Source organism: Arachis hypogaea, chromosome 9 (assembly GCF_003086295.3).
Source record: "Arachis hypogaea cultivar Tifrunner chromosome 9, arahy.Tifrunner.gnm2.J5K5, whole genome shotgun sequence".
NCBI classification, from domain to species: domain Eukaryota; kingdom Viridiplantae; phylum Streptophyta; class Magnoliopsida; order Fabales; family Fabaceae; genus Arachis; species Arachis hypogaea.
In genome coordinates this window covers 72113148-72126057 of record NC_092044.1, presented here as the reverse complement: position 1 = coordinate 72126057, position 12910 = coordinate 72113148, and positions in this window count along the sequence as shown.

Genomic DNA, 12910 nt, shown 5'->3' with positions numbered 1-12910 from the left:
ATAGCCCCTTAAAACCAAAAGGCAAGGGTAAAAAGGATCCAAGGCTTTGAGCATCAATGGATAGGAGGGCCCAAAGAAATAAAATACAGGCCTAAGCGGCTAAATCAAGCTGTCCCTAACCATGTGCTTGTGTCATGAAGGCCCAAGTGAAAACCTTGAGACTGAGTGGTTAAAGTCGTGATCCAAAGCAAAAAGAGTGTGCTTAAGAGCTCTGGACACCTCTAACTGGGGACTCTAGTAAAGCTGAGTCACAATCTGAAAAGGTTCACCCAGTCATGTGTCTGTGGCATTTATGTATCCGATGGTAATACTGGAAAACAAAGTGCTTAGGGCCATGACCAAGACTCATAAAAGTAGCTGCGTTCAAGAATCAACATACTTAACTAGGAAAATCAATAACACTATCCGAAATTCTAAGTTCCTAGAGAAGCCAATCATTCTAAACTTCAAAGAAAAAAATGAGATGCCAAAACTGTTCAGAAGCAAAAAGCTACAAGTCCCGCTCATCTAATTAGAATTAACATTCGTTGATATTCTGAGATTTATAGTATATTCTCTTCTTTTTATCCTAATTGATTTTCAGTTTCTTGGGGACAAGCAACTATTTAAGTTTGGTGTTGTGATGAGCGGATAATTTATACGCTTTTTGGCATTATTTTTAGGTAGTTTTTAGTATGATCTAGTTACTTTTAGGGATGTTTTCATTAGTTTTTATGCTAAATTCACATTTCTGGACTTTACTATGAGTTTTTGTGTTTTTCTGTGATTTCAGGTATTTTCTGGCTGAAATTGAGAGACCTGAGCAAAACTCTGATAAGGAGGCTGACAAAGGACTGCTGATGTTGTTGGAATCTGACCTCCCTGCACTCGAAATGGATTTTCTAGAGCTACAGAACTCCAAATGCCGCTCTCTTAATAGCGTTGGAAAGTAGACATCCAGAGCTTTCCATCAATATGTAATAGTCCATACCTTGTTTGAGAATTGACGATGTGAATTGGCGCTCAATGCCAGTTCCATGTTGCTGTCTGGAGTCAAACGCCAGAAACACGTCACGAACCGGAGTTGAACGCCCAAAACACGTTACAACTTGGCGTTCAACTCCAAAAGAAGCCTCAGCTCATGGATAGATCAAGCTCAGCCCAAATATACACCAAGTGGGCCCTGGAAGTGGATTTATGCATCAATTACTTACTCCTGTAAACCCTAGTAGCTAGTCTAGTATAAATAGGATAGTTTACTATTGTATTAGACATCTTGGGACGTTTAGTTCTCAGATCATGGGGGCTGGCCATTCGGTCATGCCTGGACCTTTCACTTATGTATTTTCAACGGTGAAGTTTCTACACACCATAGATTTAGGGTGTGGAGCTCTGCTGTACCTCAAGTTTTAATGCAATTACTATTATTTTCTATCCAATTCGATTTATTCCTATTCTAAGATATTTGTTGCACTTCAACTTGATGAATGTGATGATCCGTGACACTCATCATCATTCTCACCTATGAACGCGCGTGATTGACAACCACTTCCGTTCTACCTTAGACTGGGCGCATATCTTTTGGATTCCTTAATCAGAATCTTCGTGTTATAAGCTAGAATTGATGGCGGCATTCATGGGAATCCGGAAATTTTAACCTTGTCTGTGGTATTCCGAGTAGGATTCCGGGATTGAATGACTGTGATGAGCTTCAAACTTCTGAAGGCTAGGCGTTAGTGACAGAAGCAAAAGAATCACTGGATTCTATTCCAACCCGATTGAGAACCGATAGATGATTAGTCGTGCTGTGACAGAGCATTTGGACCTTTTTCACTGAGAGGATGGGATGTAGCCATTGACAACGGTGATGCCCTACATATAGCTTGCCATAGAAAGGAGTAAGAAGGATTGGATGAATGTAATAAGAAAGTAGAGATTCGGAAGGAACACAGCACCTCCATGCACCTATATGAAATTCCCACCATTGGGTTACATGAGTAACTTGATCTTTATTTCCTGTTTATTTTATTTATATTTTAATTATCTAATCCAATCACATTTGAATCCGCCTGACTGGGATTTACAAGATGACCATAGCTTGCTTCATACCAACAATCTCTGTGGGATCGACCCTTACTCACGTAAGGTTTATTACTTGGACGACCCAGTACACTTGCTGGTTAGTTGAACGGAGTTGTGGAAAGGAAGTGCTGAGTTAATAGATGCACATACCAAAGAGCCATTAGTGATGATCACAATTTTGTCCACCATGTTTGTTAGTGATTTCAGATTGAAAACGCTAGGAATGGATCAAAGGAGTGAAGAGGAGAGCATGCAAAGTGGAGAAATCATGAAAAGCAAAAGAATTGAACTCGCCCATGGACGCGCGCACGCATCTGGCGCTTACGCGCACCTTGCGAATTACCCCATGGACAGGTACACATGCTGTGCGCGTACGCGTCAATGCTGGAATATGATTTTTTTTTAATGAAAACGAGGCCAGTGAATTCAGAAGGGTTGTGGGGCCCAATCCCAACCAACTTTGGAGCCAAAAATGCTATTTAAAGCCAAGGATTGAAGAGCAAGGAGATTCGAATCATTCACACTCATTAGGATTAGTTTAGAGTTAGTTTTAGAGAGAGAAGCTCTCACTTCTCTCTAGGATTAGGATTAGGATTATGTTTAGTTCTTAGATCTAGATTTAGATTCATGCTTTCTTCTACTTTTGATTCTCAATTCCTTGTTGTTACATTCATTCTTCTTCTATTCTTTTGTTGTAATCTCTTTTATGTTGCTTCTATATTTTGTTGTAGATCTACTATTGTTTCTTCCATTTTCTTCCCATTCAATTCAAGGTAATTCATAATAATTGTGTTCCTTTTTATTGTTGTTGTTAATTCCTTTCAATAATTGTTGTTAGATTCTATTCTTGTTGTCAATTTGCTTTGCTTTTCTTTTGTACCTTCCAAGTGTTTGATGAAATGCTTGGTTGGGTTTTAGTGTAGGTTTTGTTCCTCTTGGCTTTGGTTGAGTAATTAGTGACTCTTGAGTTATCTAATTCCTTTGTTGATTGATAATTAGAAGTTGCTAATTGATTTGAATGCCTCTAAAGATAGTCTTTCCTTTAGGAGTTGATTAGGACTTGAGGAATCAAATTGATCAACCACTTGACTTTCCTCCTTGGTTAGAGGTTAACTAAGTGGGAGCAATGAACAATTTGTGGTCATAATTGAGGAGGATAACTAGGATAGGATTTCTAGTTCTCATATCTTGCCAAGAGCTTTGTTAATTGTTAGTTTATTTTCTTTGCCATTTATATTTCTTGTCTAAAATCTCAAAAACCCCGAAATAACTCATAACCAATAATGAGACACTTTATTGTAATTCCTAGGGAGAACGACCCGAGGTTTAAATACTTCGGTTTATAGATTTTAGGGGTTTGTACTTGTGACAAACAAATTTTTGTATGAAAGGATTATTGTTGGTTTAGAGACTATACTTTACAACGAGACTTCATTGGTGAAATTCTAAACCGTCAAAAATCTACTCATGTATTAATTAAAATGTATAGACCTTATGCATTGATGCTCTTGTATATAGAAAAAAATGAGAAAAACAAAAGAAAAAGAAAAAAAATAATATGGAAAAAAATAGAAAAAGAAAGAAAAAGAAGAAAAAGAAGAAAAAGAAAGAAATAAAAAGGGGACAAAATGCCCCAAGCAAAGCTCAATAAGGGTCAATGCATAAGTGTTGTGAAATGAAAAGGAAATACATGAGTATGTGAAAAAGTGAAAAATTGGTAGTTAGGTTAGAACTTAATTGTATAGGATGTCATAAGCTAGGTGGGAAGTCTAAGCTTAGCAAAGATTCAAATTTCAAGCTCATTTGACCAAATATGCATCCTACCTTAACCCTAGCCCCATTACAACCAATGAAATGACCTCATGATATATGTATGCATGCATGAAATGTATGTTGATTGTTCGATGGAAAACAAATCTTGGAAAGCATGATTAGGAGAGAATTGAGTGAATCGATGCTAAACACTTGAGCGAATAGAGTGCAAACACATCCAGTGAGGGTTCGATTGCTCAATTACATGTTTCCATCTATAAGTATCACTTTTCATGCAAGTTTGTAAAAATATTTAATAACTCAATCAATTGTGGATTAGACTTGCTAGTCCTTAACCCTTGTGTATATATGCATCTTGGTAATTGATTTATTTTGACCAAGCAATTGCATTCATTTAGATAGTGCATATAGGTAGATTCCATTTAGTTAGTTTCCATTTAATAAATGCCATACCCTTGCTTCATTCTTAGTTTAAGCATGAGGACATACTTGGTTTAAGTGTGGGGAGGTTGGTAAACACCATTTGTAGGGTTTATCTTGTATTAATTTTAGGAGATTTTAATACCTTTTACCCACATTTATTCAATGAAATAGCATGGTTTTGTGATTGTCTCCTTATTTGTGCTTAGATGTGAAAACATGCTTTTTAGGCCTTTAACTTGATGATTTTAATCTCCTTTTGATTCCACTAGATGCCTTGATGTGTTTGTTAGTGATTTCAGATTGAAAAGGCTAGGAATGGATCAAAGGAGTGAAGAGGAGAGCATGTAAAGTGGAGAAATCATGAAAAGTCAAAGAATTGAACTCGCCCATGGACGCACGCACGCATCTGGCGCTTACGTGCACCTTGCGAATTACCCCATGGACGCGTACGCGTGCTGTGCGCGTATGCGTCGATGCTGGAATATGATTTTTTTTAATGAAAACGAGGCCATCGAATTTAAAAGGGTTGTGGGGCCCAATCCCAACCAACTTTGGTGCCAAAAATGCTATTTAAAGCCAAGGATTGAAGAGCAAGGAGATTCGAATCATTCACACTCATTAGGATTAGTTTAGAGTTAGTTTTAGAGAGAGAAGCTCTCACTTCTCTCTAGGATTAGGATTAGGATTAGGTTTAGTTCTTAGATCTAGATTTAGATTCATGCTTTCTTCTACTTTTGATTCTCAATTCCTTATTGTTACATTCATTCTTCTTCTATTCTTTTATTGTAATCTCTTTTATGTTGCTTCTATATTTTGTTGTAGATCTACTATTGTTCCTTCCATTTTCTTCCCATTCAATTCAAGGTAATTCATAATAATTGTGTTCCTTTTGATTGTTGTTGTTAATTCCTTTCAATAATTGTTGTTAGATTCTATTCTTGTTGTCAATTTGCTTTGCTTTTCTTTTGTACATTCCAAGTGTTTGATGAAATGCTTGGTTGGGTTTTAGTGTAGGTTTTGTTCCTCTTGGCTTTGGTTGAGTAATTAGTGACTCTTGAGTTATCTAATTTCTTTGTTGATTGATAATTAGAAGTTGCTAATTAATTTGAATGCCTCTAAAGCTAGTCTTTCCTTTAGGAGTTGATTAGGACTTGAGGAATCAAATTGATTCATCCACTTGACTTTCCTCCATGGTTAGAGGTTAACTAAGTAGGAGCAATGAACAATTTGTGGTCATAATTGAGGAGGATAACTAGGATAGGATTTCTAGTTCTCATATCTTGCCAAGAGCTTTGTTAGTTCTTAGTTTATTTTCTTTGCCATTTATATTTCTTGCCTAAAATCTCAAAAACCCCAAAATAACTCATAACCAATAATGAGACACTTTATTGTAATTCCTAGGGAGAACGACCCGAGGTTTAAATAATTTGGTTTATAGATTTTAGGGGTTTGTACTTGTGACAAACAAATTTTTGTATGAAAGGATTATTGTTAGTTTAGAGACTATACTTTACAACGAGACTTCATTGGTGAAATTCTAAACCGTCAAAAATCTACTCATGTTTTAATTAAAATGTGTAGACCTTATGCATTGATGCTCCTGTATATAGAAAAAAAATGAGAAAAATAAAAGAAAATGAAAAGAAAAAAATAATATGGAAAAGAAAAGAAAAAATAGAAAAAGAAAGAAAAAGAAGAAAAAGAAAGAAATAAAAAAGGGACAAAATGCCCCAAGCAAAGCTCAATAGGGTCAATGCATAAGTGTTGTGACATGAAAAGGTAATACATGAGTATGTGAAAAAGTGAAAAATGGGTAGTTAGGTTAGAACTTAATTGTATAGGATGTCATAGGTTAGGTAGGAAGACTAAGCTTATCAAAGATTCAAATTTCAAGCTCACTTGACCAAATATGCATCCTACCTTAACCCTAGTCCCATTACAACCAATGAAAAGACCTCTTGATATGTGTATGCATGTGGTGCATGAAATTGTGATCTCAATGGCAACAACAACTTGGTACGCATAATTGTAATATCACTCTTTTTCACAACTTCGCACAACTAACCAGTAAGTGCACTGGGTTGTCCAAGTAATAAACCTTACGTGAGTAAGGGTCGATCCCACGGAGATTGTTGGTATGAAGCAAGCTATGGTCATCTTGTAAATCTCAGTCAGGCGGATTCTAATGGTTATAATAATTTTCGAATATAAAGATAAATAAAGCATAAAATAAAGATAGATATACTTATGTAATTCATTGGTGGGAATTTCAGATAAGCGGATGAAGATACTGTGTTCCTTCTGAATCTCTGGTTTCCTACTGCTCTCATCCAATCATTCTTACTCCTTTCCATGGCAAGCTGTATGTTCGGGTTTCACCGGCGTCAATGGCTACCTCCCGTCCTCTCAGTGAAAATGGTCCAAATGCTTTGTCACAGCACGGCTAATCATCTGTCGGTTCTCGATCATGCCGGAATAGAATCCAGTGATTCTTTTGCGTCTGTCACTACGCCCAACACTCGCGAGTTTGAAGCTCGTCATAGTCATCCCATCTCAGATCATACTCGGAATACCACAGACAAGGTTTAGACTTTCCGGATCTTAGGAATGGCCGCCAATAATTCTAGCTTATACCACGAAGACTCCAAACTTTTGGAATGAAGGCTAAGAGATACGCGCTCGATCTAAGGTAGAACAGAAGTGGTTGTCAGGCACGCGTTCATAGGTGAGAATGATGATGAGTGTCACGGATCATCACATTCATCATGTTGAAGTGCAACGAATATCTTAGAATAAGAATAAGCTGAATTGAATTGAAGAATAATAGTAATTGCATTAATACTCGAGGTACAGCAGAGCTCCACACCTTAATCTATGGTGTGTAGAAACTCCACCATTGAAAATACATAAGAACAAGGTCCAGGCATGGCCGAATGGCCAGCCCCCAAAACGTTATCAAAGGATTAAAAGATAATCCAAAGATGTAGGTCTAAGGACTAGACGTCCAAAGATGAAAATACAATAATAAAAAGTCTTATTTATACTAGACTAGTTACTAGGGTTTACAGAAATAAGTCTTAGTGCAGAAATCCACTTCCGGGACCCACTTTGGTGTGTGCTTGGGCTGAACTTGAGCTTTACACATGTAGAGGCTTCTCTTGGGGTTAAACGCCAAGTTGTAACGTGTTTTTGGCGTTTAACTCTGGTTTGTGACGTGTTTCTGGCGTTTTACTCCAGAATGCACCATGGAACTGGCGTTGAATGCCAGTTTGCATCATCTAAACTCGAATAAAGTTTGGACTATTATATATTGCTAGAAAGCCCTGGATGTCTACTTTCCAACGCAATTAAAAGCGTGCCATTTGTAGTTTTGTAGCTCCAGAAAATCCATTTCGTGTGCAGGGAGGTCAGAATCCAACAGCATCAACAGTCCTTTTTCAACCTGAATACGATTTTTGCTCAGGTCCCTCAATTTCAGCCAGAAAATATCTGAAATTACAAAAAAATACACAAACTCAGAGTAAAGTCTAAAAATGTGAATTTTGCATAAAAACTAATAAAAACATCCCTAAAAGTAGCTAGATCTTACTAAAAACTACCTAAAAATAATGCCAAAAAGCGTATAAATTATCCGCTCATCACAACACCAAACTTAAATTGTTGCTTGTTCCCAAGCAACTGGAAATCAAATAGAATAAAAAGAATAGAATATACTATAAATCCCAAAATATCAATGAAGGTTTTTGCTTCTGAACAGTTTTGGCATCTCACTTTATCCTTTGAAGTTTAGAATGATTGGCATCCATAGGAACTCAGAGTTCAGATAGTGTTATTAATTCTCCTAGTTAAGTACGTTGATTCTTGAACACAGCTACTTTTATGAGTCTTGGCCGTGGCCCTAAGCACTTTGTTTTCTAGTATTACCACCTGTTCATACCCTGGGTCGAGCTGTTCGACCCGGGATATTCTTCAGACAAAGCGACCGACCTCTTTGGGTCAGGATGACCCGACCTCTTCTCAAAGAGCTCGGCCAAGTCACAGGAAAGCCCAATAAAGGGCCCAAATAGAGGAACACGATCCCAATTCAAAGGCAGCCCGAGCCTATAGAGATAAGGGCGGTTCCCATGAAAGATAAAGATAAAAGATAAAGATAAGATAACCAACTTATCTTATCTGCAAAGGTCACTCTACACCATTATAAATACACTGGAGCACCCAGGTATAACTCATACTCTGATTTTACTCAATACCTGCTTAATATCCTTGCTAACTTAAGCATCGGAGTCCCTTGCAGGTACCCCCCACCCTCCGGGAATAAAGGATCAGCACCATCACCAAGTCGGACACAATAGCCCCGACCAGTACAGAAGATCTCGTCTGAGATCGACCCACAGTTTCAGGTAACCCCCAGAACATTGGTGCCGTTGCCGAGGACTTGGAAGTCATCCCAGCACCATGGCGGACAACCATGACAACAACCACGACTCAGATCTAGAGGATAGAACACCGCACAAAAACGTGGACACTACACCAAAAGATACTCCCCAAATCAACAAAAAGAACTCCCCAAACGAGGGAGCCCTGGATGCGTTTCAAGAACGGTTAAAACAACTTGAGGAAGAAGCTCTACGTCAACGAAAGGCTGAGAAGGACCTGCAAAGAGAAATAAGGCGACACTAGGAATTAGAGAACAAACTCCTAAAACTTGAAGCCGATGTCAAGACTAAAGCCAGCCGATCCACTCCCGAAGATAGCACCTGCAAGGAGCAAGATCCATTCACCAAGGAGATCATGAAGACAAGAATCCCAAAAGACTTTAAACTCCCAGACATGACCTTGTATGACGGCACTACGGATCTCAGCCATCATCTCAGTAACTTCAGGAGCAGAATGTATCTCACCGACGCTTCAGATGCAGTTCGTTGCAAAGCCTTTCCAACTACTTTAACAAAAACAGCAATTAGATGGTTCGACAACCTCCCTCCTAGATCCATCTCGAGTTTCGATGACATGGCCAAGAAATTCTTGGCCAGATTCTCCATCCAAAAGAACAAAGCTAAACATGCACCGAGCTTACTAGGAATCAGACAAGGAGAAAGGGAAACCTTTGCGCAACTACATGGAAAGATTCAACAAGACATGCCTGGATATACAAAACCTGCCAACAGAAGCCGTAATCATGGGCCTCAATAATGGCCTGCGAGAAGGGCCTTTTAGTCAATCTATATCAAAGAAGTACCCCACGTCTCTGAACGAGGTGCAAGAACAAGCAGAAAAGTACATCAACATGGAAGAAAACTCCCGATTAGGAGAGACCTCAAAGGCCGGGTTCACCTCTCGGGATAAAGACAAAGATTCCAGAAAGAAGGAAGATCGCCATGGAGAGAAAATCAAAAAATACCACAATTACACCCCTTTTCGGGTGTCTCTTGTGGATGTCTACAGAGAGGTTTGCAACACAGAAAAAATACCACCAGCTTGACCATTCAAAGGCAAAAATGGAGGAGGAAATCGGGCTGAATATTGTGAATACCATCAGATCTGCGGGCACTCCACCAATGAGTGTTTTGACTTAAAAAAATGTGATAGAAAAACTCGTATGAGAAGGAAAGCTAGATCGATACCTGGCCACCCATGATGATGGACAAAGGAAAAGAAAAAGATCAGAAGATGTCGGACCAACCGCGCGATCATCCCGGACGCTAGAAAGACATGTCCACATGATACACGGTGGATTCGCTGGGGGAGGAATCTCCAAATCATCCCGCAAAAGACATCTCAAAGACGTATACCACGTCGGAGAAAAGGAGGAAGCACCCAACATCCCAGCGATCACTTTTACCAAGGAAGACGCATCCGGCGTCGTGTCAGGGCATGACGATCCCATGGTCATCACTAGTATATTGGCAAACGCAAACCTTCACCGCACATTGATAGACCAGGGGAGCTCTACCGATATCTTATTCAAAATCGCTTTCGACAAACTCGGCTTGGAAGAAAAAGAACTCAGAGCATATCCGGACAGCCTGTTTAGGCTAGGAGATACCCCAGTTCAACCAATGGGATACATCTCGCTCCACACAACTTTTGGAAAAAGAAGTCAGTCAAGAACGCTCAAAATAGATTATATCGTTGTCGACGTAAGCTCAGCCTACAATGCCCTAATAGGTCGGGCAACGTTAAATCAGCTCGGCGCAATAGTCTCGACTCCGCATTTATGCATGAAGTTTCCAACTGCAGGAGGAATAGCCATAGTAAAGGCGGATTAGAAGATGGCGCGCCGCTGTTACAACAAAAGTCTAAACCTCAGAGGCAGAGGAGAAGAATTCCACACAATCGAGCTCGGTGGAGTTTGGAGGCGGAAGGAGCTCCGACCAGAACCTGAAGGAGAAATAGAGAAAATCCAGATCGGGAACACCCCGGTCCAAACAACCAACAGCGGCACACTCCTAAAAGGGGACATAAAAGAATCACTCATACAGTTCCTACGCGACAACACCGACCTCTTTGCGTGGAAGGCCGTAGACATGCCAGGCATAGATCCCAAACTAATGTGCCACAAGCTAGCAGTCTATCCAGGATCTCGGCTGGTACAATAAAGGCGCAGAAAGCTAGAACCAGAACGCTCTCAAGTAGTGGAAGAACAGGTACGAGCTCTACTGGAGGCAGGCTTCATAAGAGAAGTCAAATACCCGCTATGGCTTGCTAATGTCGTTTTGGTAAAAAAGTCAAATGGGAAGTGGAGAATGTGCACCGACTATACCGATCTCAACAAAGCTTGCCCGAAGGATCCTTATCCGCTCCCAAACATCGACGCACTGGTAGATGCCTCCTCCGGATACAAATACCTCTCCTTTATGGACGCATACTCGGGATATAACCAAATCCCAATGTACCCACCCGACCAAGAAAAAACCTCTTTCTTAACCCCAAAGGCAAATTACTGCTATATTGTTATGCCCTTCGGTCTCAAAAACGCGGGAGCCACTTACCAAAGATTAATGAACAAAGTTTTTTTGAATCACATCGGAAATATCATGGGGGTTTACGTAGACGACATGCTAGTGAAGACGCAAAACGAAGAGATGTTATTATCCGACCTGACACAAGTATTCAACACCATACGACGACACGGCATGCGACTCAATCCCACGAAATGTACCTTCGCAGTAGAAGCTGGTAAATTCTTGGGTTTTATGATCACACAGAGAGGAATTGAGGCAAACCTGGACAAGTGCAGGGCCGTACTCGACATGAAAAGTTTGACTTATATCAAAGAGGTACAACAACTCAACGGGCGGTTGGCAGCCTTGTCCAGATTCCTGGCGCGATCAGCAATAAGATCTCTCCCCTTCTACGCCACTCTAAGGAAGGGAAAGGAGTTTGAATGGACAGCTGAATGCGAGCAAGCCTTCTAAGACTTCAAAAAATTTCTGGGATGGCCACCTATATTAAGTCAACCACGGGAAGGAGAACCACTCATCTTTTACCTCGCAGTGGGAAATCGGGCAATAGCCTCAGCACTGGTCTGAGAAGATAACGGTGGGGAACAACCCATATACTTTATTAGCAAAGCATTACAAGGATCCGAGCAAAACTACCAGAAAATAGAAAAGTTCGCTTACGCTCTCATAATAACATCTCGACGACTTCGCTCATATTTCCAGTCTCACACCATTAAAGTTCGGACCAACCATCCCATAAAAGGAATCCTACGGAAAATAGACTTGGCAGGCAGAATCTTACAATGGGCAGTCGAGTTGTCCAAATTCGACCTTCAATACAAAGACCGGACGTCCATCAAATCTCAATATCTGGCCGACTTCATTGCGGAATTTACGGACACACCGGAAATCCGCGCAGAATGGAACCTATATGTGGATGGCTCCTCAAATAAAACGGGAAGTGGCGTAGGCGTAATAATTGAAAGCGACCAGGGGACCCAAATCGAACTCTCCCTTAAATTTGGATTCCCTGCCTCAAACAATCAAGCGGAATATGAGGCACTACTAGCTGGTTTGAAGCTGGCTAGGGAGGTTGGAGCTAAAAAACTTATCATCTTCAGCGACTCACAAGTAGTCACTTCACAAATAACAGGAAGCTACCAAGCCAAAGATCCCACTATGAAAAAATACTTGGACAAAACCAGGGAACAGCTCGGACAACTCGGAGAGCATGAGATTCAACACATACCCCGAGAACAGAATGCCCAGGCCGATGCACTCTCAAAACTAGCTAGCACCAAACCAGGAGGCAACAATAGAAGCCTTATCCAAGAAATTCTACAGAAGCCATCAATCTCAGAAGAAGAAAAGGTCCTAGCCATAACAGGTCGCGATCAGGGATGGATGACCCCCATAATTTATTACCTTACAATAGAAGCCCTCCCTACAGACGAGAAAGAGGCAAAGAGGTTAAAATGGGAAGCACAATACTACACCATCATAAATAATACTTTATACAAAATAGGGATTTCAACACCATTGCTAAAATGTGTGCCGACTTCCAACACTAAGGATATCCTAGAAGAAGTACACAGTGGCACTTGTGGCAATCACCTCAGAGCGCAAGTACTCACCAAAAAAGTACTTCGAGTAGGATTCTATTGGCCAACTCTACAAAAAGAAGCCACATAATTTGTAAGGACATGTTC